At 47.9% G+C, this 19,476-nt stretch overlaps 1 non-coding gene across 1 annotated transcript; it reads left to right on the forward strand.

Annotated features, from left to right (window-relative positions):
- Positions 1-2,700: 2,700 nt before the first annotated feature.
- Positions 2,701-2,773, forward strand: TRNAV-UAC. Its single transcript has one exon. It is a non-coding gene; the product is annotated as a tRNA-Val (tRNA).
- The last annotated feature ends 16,703 nt before the right edge of the window (positions 2,774-19,476 follow it).

Here is a 19,476-nt window from a genome sequence, read left to right on the forward strand (position 1 = left end):
TCTGCGGTGCCGGTGAGCCTGGGAGTCGGCCTTCTGCACACAAGTAGTTCCTGCTAGTTTTGAAGCAAATTTGGAAGACCAAAATACTACTCCTACTTGGCAGTGTTTCTGAAAGATTCAGCTATGTAAGAGCATCTCCAACAGCCGCGCTACGCGCCGCGCCCAAAAAATGCATTTGCCGCGCGCGCTTCGGCTGTTTTAGCGCGGGGATAGGCGCCGGCTCCAACAGCCGCGCTATAATGCAGCGCGTACGCCGCTCCAGCGGTGCCCAAAAATACAGCGCGCGCAGCAAGCACAAACAACATATAATTTCAAAAAATAGGAGAAAAATCATCAAACAAACAAAATAAATCAACAATAAATAGTTATTACAACTCAAACAAATAGTTTATCGTTCAGTACAACAAATACAATAAATACAACCAATAGTTCATGAACAATACAATACAAATAATGCAATCAAATCATGCTCTTTGTCGTCCATGCCATGCCCACCACTCTTCAATCAGATCCTTCTGAAGATCATTGTGCGTTGCGGGACGGCGAATGGCATGATAGGAGGCAACAAAACGGGCTACCCTTTCAGCCCTCCGTCGCACTCGCACGGGATGTCCCAAGAGCTCATACTGTGAGTAGTCTAAATCTTGGCCACGCTCATTCTCGATGATCATGTTGTGCATGATCACACAAGCGTGCATGATGTACCAAAGCATTTTTTGATCCCAAAATCTAGCCGGTCCTCTCACAATAGCAAATTGGGCTTGCAAAATCCCAAATGCTCTCTCCACATCTTTTCTAGCAGCCGCCTGAGCATTGTGGAAATCAAGATTTTTCTTACCTTCTGGCTTTTTCAACGGCTTCACGAAGGTTTGCCACTTTGGATAGATGCCATCCGCTAGATAATAGCCATAGTTGTACGTATGGCTATTTGCTACAAACTGCACCGGTGGCAACTCACCATTCGCAATCTTATTCATCAGTGGTGACCGGTTGACAACATTGATGTCATTCAAAGATCCAGGCATTCCAAAGAATGCATGCCAAATCCAAGTCTCCTGATCGGCCACCGCTTCAAGGATTATAGTGGAACCCTTTTTTTGGCCGTGGAATTGTCCATGCCATGCCTTTGGACAATTCTTCCAACTCCAATGCATGCAATCTATTGAGCCAAGCATGCCAGGAAAGCCGCGAGATTTGTTCATCGCCAATAGCCTTGCGGCGTCTTCAGCAGTGGGAGATCTCAAATACTCCTCGCCAAACACTTGCACAATTCCCACTGCAAAGCGCTTGACACACATGATGGCTTGGCTCTCACCCATAGCCAAGTGATCATCAACTAGATCGGCCGGGATACCGTATGCCAACATACGCAAAGCGGCTGTCATCTTCAGAAAGGTGCTATGCCCGAGCTCTCCGGCGGCATTCCTCCTTTGCTGGAAAAACCGGTCATGGCTCGCTAGTTTCTCTGCAATGCGCTTGAACAAGTCTGTGCTCATCCTAAACCGGCGACGAAAATACGACTCCGGGTATGTGGGATTCTCCACGAAATAGTTCTTCATCAATCTGTTATGGGCATCAATCCTATCTCTCCAAATTTTATCCCGACCCATAACCGAACCACCGTGCTTCGGTTTTTTATTGATATGCATAGCTATGATCATTGCAAGATCCTCCTCCTCTTCCATATCAAATTCTTCTTCGGAAGAATCATACGACGAACTCATCTACAATGTTCAATACTATACTATCAAAACTACCATTCAAAACATGCACCAAATTCATAGTTTGGCGCAATACATACCTTGTAGGCGTTTCGTCGAACATCTTGCGGGCGCGGCGCGGCAGCGAGCCCTCGGGCGCTGTTCCTCGGACGTCGGAGGCGCACGAGGGCCGGCCGGACTAGGAGGGAGTGGGGCGGAAGCGCGGCGGCGCGGGGAGGCCGGGGAAGCGCCTGGAACGGTCGCCGGGGGGCGCGGCGCGGCGGCCGCAACAGAGACAGACCGGGGAAGCACTTGAGTGGTCGCCGGCGGGCGCGGGCGGCGACGGCGGCGCGGGGATAGGCCGGGGAAGCGCTGAACGGTCGCCGGGGGCGCGAGCGGCGGCGGCGGCGCGGTCGCGAGAGTGGAGGAGGGAACGAGCGAGCGCGGGAGAGAGCAGTGGCGAGCGCGGGAGAGTCGCGCGCGCGCGAGCCGGCGCAGCAAATAACGGGCGCGGGATTGCGTTTCGGCCAGCGCGCTGAATTGAAAATGGCGCGCGCGCCGTTTTTGCGCGTTCGCTGGAGCTGCCCGCCGCGTCGCGTGCGCGCTAAAACTGCCTTTTTTACGACGCGGCGCTTGTATAGCGCGGCTGTTGGAGATCTAACGCAGTCATGCAGGAACCATTCCCTAGCAACCCAACAAGGATGCCTAAAAAATTTACTTTCTTGCCGTATGCCTTATATGTGACAATTTTACTAACTACTCCTATCATCGTATAAATGTTGAAACCCCTCTTAAGCTGAAGGTAACAAAGTGTGTACTCCCTCTGATCCAAATTAATTGAAGCTCACTTAGTACAACTTTGAGTAGCATCTTTCTGAACCTTACAATCAATATTTGGAAGGTGAAGCTGCGTGGATCGGGCATATAATGCGGCGGCTTTTGGGAAGAGAACTACGGCATTACATTACTTATTGGAAGAATCAGTTTACCGTCAGCAAGAGTTGCTGTGGTGTAGTGGTTATCACGTCAGTCTTACACACTGAAGGTCTCCAGTTCGATCCTGGGCAGCAACAATTTAGTTTTGCGTTCCGTCGTCCCATGTTTAAAATAAATTTTGATCATTAGATACAGTACCGGGAGATAAACCATCTATGTTGTAGATGACGTGCTGGGATGAGTCAAGGTGCTGTACACGCCCTTAGATTCTCGGCATTATAAAGAGAGCAATATCCTTTGGTTGATGAGAATATTTTGTAGAATTGCTTGTCTACTTAAGCTATGCTCACAATTTCTTGCATTATTATTATTATTATTATTATTATTATTATTATTATTATTATTATTATTATTATTATTAGCAATTAATCACCTTACCAAGTCGTTATATTGATACTGTGTACGAGCTAATACCCCGAACCAGCCAACTCGAAAGATTGACAATATATGGAGGAAATCAGAGTCGGGTGTTGTGAAGATCAATATTGATGCGTCATTTCATGCTGAAACTTTGGGCAGGAGCTTGCGGAGCCATGGCGAGAAATGACCATGGTAATTTCATTGCAGCGACTACCTGAGTTTTGCCTCATGTCTCTTCGGCGGACTTGGCGGAAATAAACGCTATCCGACATGGACTGATTCTAGCTGCTAATATAGGGTGCACAAAGATTGCTATCGAATCAGACAACGTGAATGCCCTTGAGGCGGTTTCAAATTTAAATGCCTAGGTGGGTAGCGTTGTACCAATCATTACTGAAGCAGCTCTTCTGGCTATGGAGTTTTCAAATATTTCCTTTGTTAAATGCTGTAGGGAAGCCAATCTTATCGCTAATGGGTTGGCAAAACACCGCTTTAGTTCTAGTGTTTCTGAATTCTGGGACTCTTCCCCCCTGACTTTATACGAGCTAATACCCTGAACCAGCCAACTCGAAAGATTGACAATATATGGGGGAAATCAGAGTCGGGTGTTGTGATGATCAATGTTGACTCATAAATTTCATGCTGAAACTTTGGCAGGAGCTTGTGAAGCCGCCGCGAGAAATGACCATGATAATTTCATTGCACCTACGACCTGAGTTTTGCGGCAAAATTGATAAATTTGATCCAAAATCCAAAGGATTTCACGAACTGAATTATTTAAAAAAAAATTCACCCAGCTGACCCTTTTGTGTGGCGCCCGACAGTCAGACGCCACAATACACTGTGTGACGCCTGTGTCTTAGGTGTCACACAGTGTAGTGTGGCGCCTATGTCCTAGGCGTCACACTAGGTCTCAGACGTCACACAACGTAGTGTCGGGCGTCACACAGTGTAGTATGACGTCTAAAACAAAGATGCCACATAAAAGGGTCAGTTGGATGAATTTTTTCCAAACATAGTTTAATTTGTGAAATCTTTTGACTCGTGAATCAAATTTATCAACTTTGTCGAGTTTTGCTTGGTGTCTCTTCGACGGACTTGGCGGAAATAAATGCATTCCGACATGGGCTGATTCTAGCTGCTAATATAGGGTGCACAAAGATTGCTATAGAATCAGACAACGCGAATGCCGTTGAGGCGGTTTCAAGTTCAGATGACTACATGGTAACGATGTATCAATCATTACTGAAGCATCTCTTCTGATTATGGATTTTTCAAATGCTGTAGGGAATCCACCAATCTTGTCGCTGGGTTGACAAAACACCGTTTTAGACCATCTGCAGCCGCATTCATTAAATACAGATGTCTAAACGTCCGCGAATGCATCCGGTCAGTGTCCGGGGGCGTCCGCTTTAAGCTCTCATTTACCTGCGTTCACATCCACACATCTTAAATTGAATCCCGCATTTCGACGAACAGGTTATGTGCGACATGACTAGAGCACACACACATGTCACGGAGTTGAGCAGTCTTGGCGAGCTCGTGGTCAGCTTGCGGGCGCGCGAGCTCCGGCCTTGGAGTGGCCGTGCGTGGGAGCTCCCGATGGGGCACGCGAGTGTTGAATAAACACAGTCTGCAGGTTTAGCTAGTGTCATTTTCTTTAGTTTTGTCAGTTTTGTCACTAGTTTCAGTTTAAGTCTGTCAATAAGAATAGCTCGAGTTTGTTAGCGTCAAGAGCGAGTTTGACGCCCTTCTGATCGCTCGTGGGATGGCACGAGCGCCACGATCGGTGGTGGCGCATAGCTAGGGGACCACGAGCCCGTTTCCTTTGATGTACCATGAATAAATTCAGTGAATGAAAAGCAGAAAAGTCACAAGTTTCCAGCGGCGCAAAACCTCCTTTCTTCTTCCTTCCTCCCGTCGAGTGAGATCAGAGTGAGCATTAGAATCAGAGAGAAGTGAGATTTGCCAACAATTGGTCATTAGAATCAGAGAAAAGTGAGATTTGCCAACAATTGGCATCAGAGCCAGGTTGTGGCCTTGGAAGATGGCAGAGACAGATGAGTCCGGTGGTAGCAAGTCACCGGTGACTCCGCGGACCTCCGGCGACAACGAGGTTGTCGTGGCAGAGAAGCCCATGACGCGGATGGCACGCGACACCGGCAGTGCGGCATGGCCGAAGCTGACACGGAGTAACTACACTGACGGGGTCGTCCTCATGCATGTCATGATGGAGGGACGACATCTTTGGGACGCCATCCAGACGGGCACGGCCGAGCGCAGTGAGGATTGCTTGGCGTTCGAAGCAATCCTTTGGGGGGTGCCACCGGAGATGGGGCCAACCCTCGCCGCCAAGGCAACGACGAAGGAGGCCTGGGATTCTCTGAAGACGATGAGGCTTGGGGTGGCGCGAGTGCGCGAGGCGAAGCTCGCGACCCTCACCAAGAAGTACGTCGACATCAAGTTCGCCGACGGTGAGTCGGTGGACGAATTTGCCATGTGCCTCACATCAATGGTGGCTCACATGGCGAAGCTCGGTGAGACAATTCCTGACAAATAGGTTGTTAGAAAATTTCTTCCAGTAATACCCAAGCAGTTCTCGCATATTGCTTTGTTGATCGAGACTCTAGTTGATCTCCACACGCTCTCCGTCGAGGAGCTGACTGGGAGACTGAAGGTGGCGGAGGAACGCCACAAGATGCATCAAGCCACCGACGGAATGGGGCGGCTGCTCCTCACAGAGGAGGAGTGGAACGCCCGCCTCAAAACTGGCGGCCAACATGCAGGCGGCTCCGGGGGCGACTCAGCACGGGGCCGTCACAGAAGGGGTCGCGGGCGCCGTTGCGGTGGCGGCGGGCGCGGCCAAAACGGGGGCGCTGGCACGGGGAACACCAACAACTCCGATGCCGCAACGATGAAGACCGCGACAAGTGTCGCTACTGCAACAACAGTGGGCATTGGATCTGTGACTGCAGGAAGAAGAAACACGACGAGGAGGCGAAGGCCCTCCTCGCTCAAGGGAATGACAGGGACGACGTCGACCCCACGCACCTCCTCATGCGCAAGTATGTGACCTGTCCGCGGATCCTGGCGATCGCGATGGGCACGTAGAGCTGATTGAGGAACGTGTTGAAGCTCACTTGGGCCTGGCCACGGACGCACACTCTGGCGTCTGGTACCTGGACACAGGGGCTAGCAATCACATGTCCGGCGAGGAGGCCTCGTTCAGTGAGCTCGACCGTCACGTCACCGACACAGTCAAGTTCGGATATGCATCGATCGTCGATATCAGAGGGCGCGGTTGTGTGCTCTTCACCGACCACGCCGGCGGCCACCGTGTCCTGAGAGGTGTATACTTCATCCCGCGGCTGAAGAGCAACATCATCAGCATCGGGCAGCTCGACCAGATTGGGTGCCGGTCGGAGATAGAGCACGACATCTTTACCCTCTATGACCAGCAACGTCGAATCGTGGCAAAGGTGCAGCGCGCCGGCAACCGGCTGTACCTGTACGTGCTCCAGCTCGCGCCCCCCGTCTGTCTGGCCGCACGGTGTGTGACGGACGAGGCGTGGAGGTGGCATGCAAGATACAACCACCTCAACTTCCAGGCGCTCCGTAAGATCGCCCAGCAAGGATTGGTGCGCGGGCTGCCCTCCATCGACCACGTCAGCCAGGTGTGTGACGGGTGTCTCGCCGACAAGCAGAGGCGCGCCTCGTTTCCTGCACACGCAAACTACAGAGCGGAGCAGATCCTGGACCTGGTGCACGACGACATTTGCAGGCTGATCACGCCCCCACGGTAGGTGGGCGGTGCTACTTCCTCCTCCTCGTCGACGACATGTCCAGGTACATGTGGCTGTCAGTACTTTGGTCCAAGGACGAGGCCGCATGTGCGATCGCGTGGTTCCAGGCTCCCGTGAAGATAGAGACGGGGCGCAAGCTGCGCGCTCTGCAGACGGACCGCGGTGGCGAGTTCACCTCCATCGACTTCAGCGGCTACTGTGCCGACCGTGGTGTGCAACGGCAGCTCACGACGCCGTAATCGCCTCAGCAAAATGGCGTTGTGGAGCGCCGCAACCAAACAGTGGTTGCCATGGCCAGGAGCATGATGAAGGCCACGTCCATGCTCGTAGATTTTTGGGGGAGGCGGTCACCACTGCCGTCTTCATCCTGAACAAATCGCCGACGCTCTCCGTGATCGGCATGACTCTGTACGAGGCGTGGCATGGTGATCGACCTCCGGTACACTTCGTGCGCACTTTTGGGTGCGCGGTTCATGTCAAGACGGTGAAAGCGCACCAAAGCAAGCTAGAGGACCGCTCCACTCCGATGGTATTCGTCGGGTACGAGGAGGGCGGCAAGGCGTACCGCGCCTACAACCCTGCGACCAAGTGCGTCCATGTCACCAGAGACGTCGTCTTCGACGAATCAGCAAGGTGCAACTGGGCCGACACAACTCATACTACTCCCGTGGCCATAGGAGAATCCTTCACACTGTACGAGCCAACCTACAAGGTGCAAATCATTCGCAGCAATGGTAAAGATGCAGGCCCGCAAACGCCAGCCACGATGGGAGCCAGTGCGGGGACGGGCACGCCCACACCCGTCATAAGTATGGACACAGTCGTGTCTGTCAGCAGCCCGAAATCGGCGGCTGATGATTGCAAACCCCTGCTGCAGCCGACACTCCAGTGGGGGTGGAGTTCGTGACGCCGCCCTCCAGGAGCCCAGTGCTGGCCGCCGCCACCGACGCGCGTGTGGCTCATCGCTTCCGCCGCATGTCTAACATTCTCAGGCTCCACTATGGCGCCGTCTAGCCAGATGAAAGACTGTTGATCGCCTCTGCTGAAGAACCAAGCACGTTCAGAGAGGCGGAGCTCAATCCAAGCCGGCGCAAGGCGATGATCGAGGAGGTGAACTCGATCGAGGAAAACAACACGTGGGAGCTCACTGGTCTCCTCGCAGGTCACAAGGCCATTGGTGTAAAGTGGGTGTTCCCCGTTAAGAGGGATTCGGCTGAAAAATCGTCAAGTACAAAGCTCGCCTTATCGCCAAGGGATTTGTGCAGAAGCCGGGGATCGACTTCGACGAGGTTTTTGCTCCAGTAGCTCGCTTGGAGTCCGTGCGTGTGCTGCTCGCACTCGCAGCGCATGAGGGATGGACGATCCATCATATGGATGTCAAATCGGCTTTCCTCAATGGCGAGCTGAAGGAGGAGGTCTACGTCGAGCAGCCGCCGGGCTTTGTCGTCGTCGATCACGAACGCAAGGTACTGAAGCTACGCAAGGCGCTGTACGGTCCACCAGGCGCCCCGCGCTTGGAACGCTAAGCTTGACGCCACACTTGTCGACATGGGCTTCCGCCGCTGGAACTCCGAGCACGCCGTCTACGCATGTGGGTCAGGCAGCGAGCTCCTTCTTCTGGGGGTGTACGTGGATGACCTGGTGATCACCGGAGCGAACGCCGTGGAGATCGACAGCTTCAAAACTGCAATGCAGGCCAAGTTTCGGATGAGCGATCTCGGGTTGCTCTCCTACTACCTGGGTACTGAAGTGCGCCAGGATGCTGATGGTGTGACCATTGCACAGAGCGCGTACGCCGACAAGATCATCGAGAAGGCGGGGCTGACAGGGTGCAATCCACGTCAGACTCCTATGGAAGCACGTGTGAAGCTGAGCAAGACAAGCATGACGGCTCCCACTGACGCTACGGAGTACATGAGCCTGGTGGGGACACTGCGCTACCTCACCCATTCTCGGCCAGACATCACCTTCGTCGTGAGCTACGTGAGCCGGTTCATGGAAGCGCCCACGGTCGAGCACCTGACCGCTGTTCAGCATATCGTCAGGTATGTGGTTGGCACCCGTGATCTTGGGTGTCACTTCCCTCGTTGGCGAGCCAATGGAGCCATGCTCGTCGGGTACAACGACAGCGACATGGTCGGCGACATCGACGATCGCAAGAGCACGTTGGGGGGGGGGGATCTTCTTCCTCGGTGATAGCCCTGTCAGCTGTCTGTCGCAGAAACAGAAAGTGGTTCCTCTTTCATCAGGTGAGGCTGAGTTCATCGCGGCTGCAACAGTCGCCTGCCAGGGCGTGTGGGTGGCTCGTCTGCTTGCGGAGATCACAGTGAAGAGCTTCAGGTGCCACTGCTTCTGGTGGACAACAAATTTGCCATAGCTCTCTGTAAGAATCCGGTTCTTCGTGACAGAAGCAAGCACATTGATGTGCGTTACCACTTCATCAGAGAGTCTGTGGAAGAAGGGAAAATGACTCTCGATTTCATCAGTATTGAAGATCAGTTGGCTGACATTCTCATAAAGCCCTTGGGGCGCATCAATTTCATCCAGCCGCATGAGAAGATTGGGATGAAGAAAATAAGGTAGGCAAACTAGGATTTAGGGGGTGATTGTTGAATAAACCCAGTCTGCAGGTTTAGCTAGTGTCATTTTCTCCAGTTTCGTAAGTAGTTTCAGTTTGAGTCTGTCAACGAGAATAGCTCGAGTTTGTTAGCGTGAGGAGGGAGTCTGACGCCCCTCTGATCGTTTTTGGGATAGCACGAGCGCCACGATAGGTGGTGGCGCATAGTTAGGAGGCCATGAGCCCAAAAATGCTACATCTATCTACAGAGCCTACGGGCTGTTACGTATTGTTTCTTAACTATTTTTTCTACCCCCTAATTTCAACCAGGTGGGGCCCAACCACTAGTCTTTATCCAATCACTTACCTCCACATCACTGTGTACGTAAAACTCTCACGTAATTTTACGTAGGTCTAGCGTTGCACCCATGAGCCCGTTTCCTTTGCTGTACCAGGAATAAATTCAGTGAATAAAAGGCAGAAAAGTCGTAAGTTTCCAGCGGCGTAAAACCTCCTGTTCTTCTTCCTCCGTCCCGTCGAGTGAGATCAGAGTGAACATTAGAATCAGATAGAAGTGAGATTTGCCAACAATTGGTCATTAGAATCAGAGAAGTGAGATTTGCCAACAGCGAGCTCCGGCCTCGGACCGGCCGTGGGCGCACGAGCTCCGTCCTCGCACCGGCCGTGGGCGCGCGAGCTCCGGCTTCGAGGCGGCCAACTGACGCATGCATGAGGGAGCTCGGCAGCCAGCTACACACACGCACATGCGGGGCGGGACGGCCAGCTGACGCACGCATGCCTGAGCCCGGCAGCTAGCTACACACACGCACACGAGGGAGCTCGTCGATGGCAGCCAGCACGCACGTACGAAGTGGCTCGGCGGCCAGCCTTGACCGCACGCAGCGGAGGCCGCACATCAAGCACAGCATGCAACAACTTGTGCTCAAATCAATTGGCATGGGCTGGTTAGATCACCCACTCACACACAGCAAACGAGCTCCGGGTCCAAAACCAGAGCAGCCCCTGCAGCCGGATCGAGTGTCGTGTGCGTGTCGTCCGAGGGCGCGAGCTCCGCGGCCAGAGCTGAAGCAGGCCATGCAGCGCCGCCCCGGCCGCCATGCGCGGCCGGGACGCCCGACGGCTGCATGCGGCGCTGGTCGCCTACTACGGCAGCATGCGTGGCCTGGCGCGCCACGCGGCGCTGGTCGCCTACTGCGGCAGCATGTGTGGCCTCGCGCCCGGCGGTAGCGCACGACGACTGCATAGCCGGCACCGGCGCGGCGCGAGCTGGTGTGGGCGAGCTCCGGTTCCGGTGCAGAGCAGCACGAGCGTGGTGTGGGCGAGCTCCGGCTGCAGAGCGGCGGGAGCGGTATGCGCGGCGGGGGCGTGCTTCGGCTCCAACGAAGTGCGGTCGATCTCCGGCTCCGACGCGGCGCGGTCGAGCTCCGACGCAGCGCGGTCAAGCTCGTGCGTTTGTCCTCCCCGACCCCGACACAGGCGGCGCGCTTACGGGCGGCGTCAGATCTGACGCAACGAGCTCTTTCAGGGTCGTCGTTCCTACGGCTACCAGAGCTGGCCATCAAGGACCGTGGATTGGAGCGGCTACGCGGCGGAATGGAGGCGTGCGGCGGCGGATTGGAGGCGCCGGCGGTGATGTGGAGGGGCTTTTCGCGACGGCGGATGGATAGGGTTTTGACCCGCATCCAGCGGTCTAACCCGCAGTTATACCGGTCGAGTGGTCGTGTTTACGGGTCACCGTAAAAAATTTACGGATCGCGCCGCGTTTGCAGTGTCTGCTCTGGCAGAAAAAAAACAACCCAAACCCGTGTAGTCGCCGGATTTTTTACGGGCCCAAACTAAAAAAAAATGAAGGGTTTTAATTAGGTCATTTTTTTTGAATCAGACACTGTCACGCGTTTGAAGAGGAAATAGGGGGTTCGACTATAGACACTCTTAGTTTCAGTGTTTTTGAATTCTGGGACTTTTTCCTCCGACTTTATTATTCCATAAATTGTAAACGATATGGCTATTGATTGAGAATAAAGTTGATGATTCATAAAAAAAGTCGTTACATTGATACTGACGCACACGAAAATGACCATCTATTTGTCTTCCTTATCTTTGTTCACCAAACAGTTCAGTCATGTTAACATTCCGGAATCTTTGTCATTCATTCTTTCGTGCTCTTTAGCAATCATATTTTATAGTACATGTAACTTAACTTCCATTAAGTGACAGCCTTCTATCCGAAACGACATTCTGTTTTCGATAGTGAGTGTAAGTTTTTGAGTGGCCTATCACAGTCACATGAAGAAACAACATGGAGGTCATCCCCGCAAAAATAATAAAAATAATAATAAATGGAGATCTGAAATTACCATGGCATATAAACAACACTTTATACATTTTGAGTGGCATTAACGACATGACAATACACATCAAATACACCCAACCTGTAGAGGCATGCTTCTCCTGACTCCTGGTATTGGGTGATCTTCGGCTCCGTTTAAAAAATATATATATATATATATAATGCGCCGGCCGGCTGATCTTTGGCACAATTTAGTTTTTTTTTTGATTTTTTTTCAGTACTTTTCCCCTCCATTTTGAGTTAACGCCGACGATAGTAAATCAGTTGGAGACAACTGGGCTCCTATAATATAATTTCCTTATGCAGAGTCCTACCACAAGCAAGCGGAATACCTGAAAGCTGCATCATTATTAACTACTGAACCACACCATTGAGTCATCAAAACTATTAAACCAAACTTAGTACTAAGTAACTTCTAACAACTACAGAGTGTCATACATCCTCCCAACCCGTTGCATGCCGCCTTGAAGTTTGCTTAAGTAAATACGAGACCACATCCAAGTAGAAAATGAAAGGAAAACAATAACAAGATATCAACTCAAGCAAACAATTCTAACCCTATAAACAATCACATTCATATATATTCTTTCTTGCTCAATGATGTAATGCAAGTGGATTTGTATGAAACTCAGAGGTGACCCATAATGCTCAATCACTGTACTTCTTTAGTTGTTTGCATAAGTCCAAATAAACCTTAACTTTAGTGAAATGCGTGCAAAGAAGTGCTAAAGTAGACCACGCTGTTTTTTGTGCACCAGGGATCACATGCTTTCTTTTACTAAAAAATAAGAAAAATAATTCAAAGACAAATTCACAAAAAAATCCAAAACAATTCTGGCATGCATCATCAAGCTTTTCTTGAAAAGAATTATTGATTTTTTTAGTCTTTATGAAAATGCAAGAATGAGGGAGAAGAAAAAAGAGGTTACGAAAATAACCTTTTTTATTTTACAACACATAATAGTGCGAATATTTCCATGAAACTTGGAATAGCGAGTCATCGAAATGTGATTTTTTTGGAAGCGTGAAAATAGTTTTTTTTTGTGTGTGAAAATGGGAGCAAGCGCTCCACAACTCACTTAGGCTTTACCAATCTTGTATTTTCCTCTCCTCCTACAAGTTCAAATCAACACATCTTCTGTTTTTTCATCTCCTCCTATAAGCACCTCATGAGTTTCTAGCTAGGTGTGAACACACTGTTTGCTCGTACTTAGATTTTGTGTTGAAATACAAAAAGTTTCTTCCCACAAAAAAAGAATATAAAACCTAAACCTTCTCTCTCAGCTTAAGCTTTGTTTGAATGAATGGGTGCTTTCAATACAATACAGTATTAGAACCAATATGTGTCGAATTCAAAGCCGTGCAATTAGTCCAACACCGTAGCTATTTTTTCAAGGATAATATTTGGCTAACTGTGATAGAATTATTAACTCCTGTAAGTTTTTATTATCCATTGTATGTGATTAAGACGGTTGATGTATTATATATGGGAAGCTAAATTTCAACTTTTATTGAAACTTGTGTACTCCATATGTTTTTATTTACTCCGCATATTAATTTTATCTTCGATCAAACTTTGTAAACTTTGATAAAATTTATAATCTTTTATTAATATCTACAATACCAAATCAGTACCATTAGATTCATCATTGAATATATTTTCACATCATAAATACTTATTATGTAAATGTCCATACTGTTTATAAACTCAGTCAATTTATAAAGTTTGACTTAGAACGAAGCTAATATGCAGAGTAAAAAGGAGGGAAGGAGAGAGAGAGAGGGAGAGAGGGAGAAAGAGAGAGCAACTACCTAGCAGGATAGTCCTGATAGACCTATTGGAACGGAGGAAAGTCTGCGGTTTTACAATATTATACATGAATATTTTAATTATCAATTTGTATTTCTTAAAACAATAGTTGATAATATAGTTTTATATAGTTTTGCATATTTGAATCAAAGATAATGCATCCTAATTAAGAAGGATGCAATCTTTGTTGCTATAAATTAGGTAACTCTGCAACTTTGCATCGAGGACATACGGATGATGCTACATTTTGCGTCATGATCAATTTTATATACCTGGTGTCCTTTCAAGTATGTTGAGGTGCTTATCTTAAGCTCTTGGGGCGCCGGACTTATCAGCCGTTCATTACATGCGCCATGCACAAGGTCGACTTGCATAAGCTAAAGAAGAGCTGAAAAGAAGAGCTGCCGATGGTACAAGACTGCCAGTAGTACGAAAGTACAAGGTGCATCGTACACACCAGGTTTTAGAGCTTTGACCTGGTACGTGCTTTGATCATGCGGGATTTTGACAGAAAATAATGTACTAATCGTAACTATTCTACTATTTCCATAGATTCTTTTATCCATCGAAAACTAACAGATTATGTGTTAGTCCCTTTCTGGAAAATGACGAGGCAATGGTGAGTTTTTGTCAGCTACAACATCTACACATGTTAGACGGCTAACTTATGATTGTGTTCTTTGTGTGACCTTGGGATTGTTGAAAATATGAACGATTTATCATGTGATTTTACTAACAGAAATAGTAGATAAATCATGACTATCATAGCAATTATAAAACAAGTCACGCGATCATACAAAAGTATGCAAGTAGCATCTGAAGTCGTGAGTAGGAATGGAACATATCTAGAACAAAAAGTTATGGCAGGAACTCAAACAAGAAGAACACAAACACATATTGAGTTGCACTAGCAGCACCAGTGGGATTAGCGTTGACATCATCATCGACCATGTTGTCGAAGAGGTTGTTGACGTCGGGGAAGAAGTCGTCATCCGAAAAGTGGTCGTCGACGTCCGTGATGTCTGTAATGAAGAGGCCAGTAGTCGCACAGAGCGCTCCCGAAAAACCTTATCACCCTTTTACCATACAGGACTGCAAGAGGCGTGGTTTCGGAGGACTACTGTCCTGACCTATAGTGCACGCCCCAAACCGGGATGGGGAGGAACCTAGCAGCAACTCAGAGATTCACTACTAGAAAAACGGCTATAGCTAATATGGACAATAATGACGCACCATGTATGTATTTGCGCCACTGCTATATAGCAGCGGCGCACCAGATACATGTGCGTCATTATTGGCCATATTACTAATGGCGCACCTGGCATGCAGTGCGCCATTACTAGTTTTTGTCCTGGCCCCACACCCTTACCAGACTTAGTAGTGGCGTACCAGGGGAAAGTGCGCCATTACTAGTTTAACTAGTAATGGCGCATCACACCCACGATGCGTCACTACTAACAATTTTTTTTCAAAACTAGTAATGGCGCACCACACAACAGGTGCGCCATTAGTAACCCTGGTTACCAATGGCGCATTCTTAGGAGGTGCGCCATTGCTATCCCTCCCCCACTATAACCCCTACGGACTCTTCCCTCCCCTGTCTCCTCCCCCGAAGGCCGACCCTAACCACCTCCCGCCGCCGCCTGGTCCTCCCCTGCCGATTGACCGAGCGCGCTAGGGTTCCTCCCCCGCCGCCTGGTCCTCGCCTCCTCCCTACGACGAGCGAGGGCCTCCTCCGACCCCGACGAGCGCGAATCCGACGCTCTCATCCCGCCGGTCGCTGCCGTCCTCCGCCGCCGGTGAACAAAGGCCACTGCCGCGACTCCTCGTCGCCACCTCTCGCCGTCTCTTCCTGCGCGTGGCCGGCGGCTGCTCTTCGTCGACCTCTGCCTGGGGGTGAGCCTCTCTTCCTTACATCTATATTCCTTGTCCATCCCTCTGTTCCCTGTTCCTCTCTCGTTCATGCTGCTAGTTACACACATGATTTGCTTGATGTATGTATGTTGATGTTAGGTAGTACTCCAGATATGATTTGCTTGATGGATGGATGAGTGGTGCTAGTTGCTTGCTAGATGGATGGATGAATGGTGCGACTACGTAGAATTATTAGTCTAAGTTACTATCTCTATAGTAGATAGTAATATTTTCACCTAAAGTTTGTGCAAAGGTTATTCAATCCATCTAAAATAATATATGTGGATAGGAGATAGTAGTAGTGTTTATCAGTAATTTTGGTATGAGGGTCTACCAATGCATCTAGGGGTTAAGAGACTTATAATGTTGCTATATCTGAGTGGCCTATGTTTTGGTATAAGAAATTTTGCAATATGGTTAGGCATGAGAGGTTGTTCATAATATTCTCTGTTTTACCCCATCTTTTGTACTTGTTCATTGTTGCTATATCCGAGTGGCCTATGTTTTGCCGGAATGTTGATTCATTTTCGTTCCGGCAAATTTCAGGCGCTCCATATGTCCACTTTTTAGTAAATGTCATGCCCAAATTTTCTCTGTTTTAGGAAATGTCTGACGACGAAGAGAATTCTTTATGTGCGAATACTGCCAAGACAAGCGCGACCTTTGCGACACGCCTTACCTAGTTGATGATAGGCGCTTCAGCATCATGCTGGATGAGGACTTCGAAGTGGATACAGTAAGTCACAACGACAAGTCTTTTTTCGTAATTAAGCATGACTTCTTTTGCTTCAACTTATATTTTTTATTTTTTACTATTCTACTAGTGTATCCCCTGTCATGCAAGACATTATGTGTTGGATAAGATTGGTTTCAGTACTGAAATAAATATGGAGGTAAAGATAGTTCACTTGAGGACCGAGATGGTTATACTTTTGCCGTAAAATTGGACAATGCAGACACCTACTCCTTTTTTGAATGCAAAACAATGCAAGGCTTATGCATTTGAGCCTAATATGCTTATCACCTTTGATATTCGTCCGGAAGATGAAATTGAAGGTAATATCGACATCTGGGTCGATGTGCAGACGCCTCCAGTTCTACCATTATGTGAGTTTCTCAACCACATTTATTAAGTAATTTATATTGTTTATTTAAAAATAGTTGACAACTTATTTCCATTGACAGCTTATTTTCATTCTTCAAAAAATGTACGGAAAATGCTAGACAGAACCTATTACTACAATGATGAAGCAAAATTAACTTGTAAGGAGAAACATCATCTTGTCGCATTTATCAATGATCTTGAGAATTACAATACCTATCACCAAACTCCCCAACATTATGGTCAATATGTGCCACTAGTGCACGTGGTGAACTACGGTAACATGCATGGAGATTGCATCGTAAGATTTTCTACTATTACGACATCCATGCATATTTTGCATAAATTCTTGTAAAACTAAACTACATTGCTAGCTACAAAGCTAATACTATATTTTCAACAGAAAATCCCGCAAGATTTTGTGCCTCATCTAATGTTACCAAGAGGTCGCGTTGATGTTATGATGATACGACCAACACGGTCAGGTCAGCCTAGGTATCTGCATCACTCCTGTCCATACCGGATTTCTAAAACCGATGAAGTCATGACAATCAAAGAATGGAAAAAATGTATGGTCAATCGTAGAGAGCTACTTGGAAGCAACATTGTGCGTAGGCCAAGAATTGGAGACAAGATGATCTCCATTCTCCATAATGGAGAGTCAGGGCCTATCTTGTTTTATGATATTCTACCTAAGCAGAGGAGTAGGTCCTAGGTACAATGTGTTATTATGTGCTACAATGTGTTAGAGTTGACGACGATGATGATGAGGAGTTGTGATTATGACTAGTGACCAACTTTTGTTATATGATGTCTCATTGACGAAAATGATATTAAATAGTATTGGTGGTAATGACTATGATGATTATTAGCTATTTCCGAGATGATGTGATGATGTGCTACAATGTGTTAGAGTTGACGATGATGATGATGAGGAGTTGTGATTATGACTAGTGACCAACTTTTGTTATAAGATGTCTCATTGAATATGATGATGATTACTTCTACATCACTATATATCGCTATTTTCGAGATGATGTGATGATATTTTATGAAACTATTGTATAGAATATGTATCACTTACTTCTACATCACTTATATATGTATCACTATGATGAATTGTATTCGGAGACTAATCTTCTATTGTATTCGATAAATCTGCTGTTTATATGTTGTGCTGTTTATATTCTGTGCTGTAATGTATTTTGTAACCTGTGCAAATATCAGAAAAGCAAAATAAATAAATAATTCCTAATATTCATAGTAGTGGCGCACCATCTAAAAGTGCGCCATTAGTAACCCACAACAGTGGCGCACTTCTGGGCCTAGTAATGCCGCACCAGGTGGTGCGCCACTGTTATGTAGATTAACAGTGGCGCAACAGGCGTGTGCCATTACTATTTATTAGTAGTGGCGTGATAATAGTGGCGCACCTATAGTGCGCCATTAGTAGCCAAAACAGGTGCGCCACTAACAACCTTTTTTCTAGTAGTGATTGGAACTCGATGGCGTGATGAAGATGATGTTCTCGCGTGTTTCTGTGGAGAGGAGCGACGGGAGGCAAAGCACAAGAGGGAGAAGAAACGAATAGGAATCAACCATCTCCCAAGCGATCTTTCGTACAATCGTGCGTGGAAAAAATTTAGTCATCCGCTCGGCTCATTCCCGCAACGCGGCGCGGCGTGACGAGGCGAGGCGGGCGGAGGAGGAGGAGTGCGCGTGTATGTGTTTCTTATTCTCACGCTCATACATGTGGGGAAACATCCTGTCCTATAAGGAGGTCCAGCTCCTACCAAACTAGCAATGTGGGACTAAACTTTAGTTCCACCTCTTGCCTTGCACGAATGGGCTAAGTGAGCCTCTAGGATTCATTAAGAATTCTGAGAAGGTTATTGGGCTGGCCCATAGCGGTTAAATTCCAGCAATTCCCCACCAGATCCCACATGCACATAAAATTTGCCTTTGGTTCCAAAACACTGTTTATATACCGGTACTGCAATGGAGGTTGTTAAGTTGCCTAGAACTCTATGCTACACTAGTAAAGAACTTGAACAGTGGACTCTTCCTTGAACTGCAAGTTTTCTACGAATCTAGCTTCATAGAGAGCCTTGACCGATACTAGGCTATTGTGGGACTTCCCCGAGGGTGGAGTTTATGCGTCATACTCCGAGGCCTTTCATGAGTTTAGTAGAGATCACTCTACTCTCATAGATTGTGACATTAACAATCAGACTCATATATGTGTGTTCTTCGAAAGATGTTCTGGAGGAGAACATCTCTGCTTTAATAAGTCACTTAGAACACATTAAGATATATATCAACCTGCCATGCAGTTTAGGAAAGTATTGCATCTTCATGGAGTGGTATTATCAATGGTATGGATACTCTCCTCTCAGTTGACCAACAACTTGTCTTCCACATCTAATTCACGGGATCTACGATCACATAGAATAGGTTACCACTATGAACAACTCATATTCTGGGTCTCATACCCATTACCTTCGATGCATTATCTATCACATTACGTGATAGATCCTTAGTGAAAGGATCTGCCAGATTTTTAGATGTTTGGACATAATCCAATGCAATCAAAGTTGTCAGAACCGCGATTCTGAATCGGATCAGAGCTCCGTTGCTAGGATCGTGAATCGTGGTATCTTAACTAGCAGGATCGTAGAAACTTAGATTCTATGAGCAAAGTCGTAGAATCGGAGGGGCTAGTTTGGATCGTAAGATTGTAAGATTTGAATACTTGAGTCATGGTTGTGACAACCTTGAATGCAATAATTCCGAAGTTTCTCATTTTCCTGACAGATTTTAACCTTCTCCGAACATGTATTAATGACTTCATCTAATCCTTTGA

Source organism: Hordeum vulgare, chromosome 3H, assembly GCF_904849725.1.
Source record: "Hordeum vulgare subsp. vulgare chromosome 3H, MorexV3_pseudomolecules_assembly, whole genome shotgun sequence".
Lineage (NCBI taxonomy): Eukaryota > Viridiplantae > Streptophyta > Magnoliopsida > Poales > Poaceae > Hordeum > Hordeum vulgare.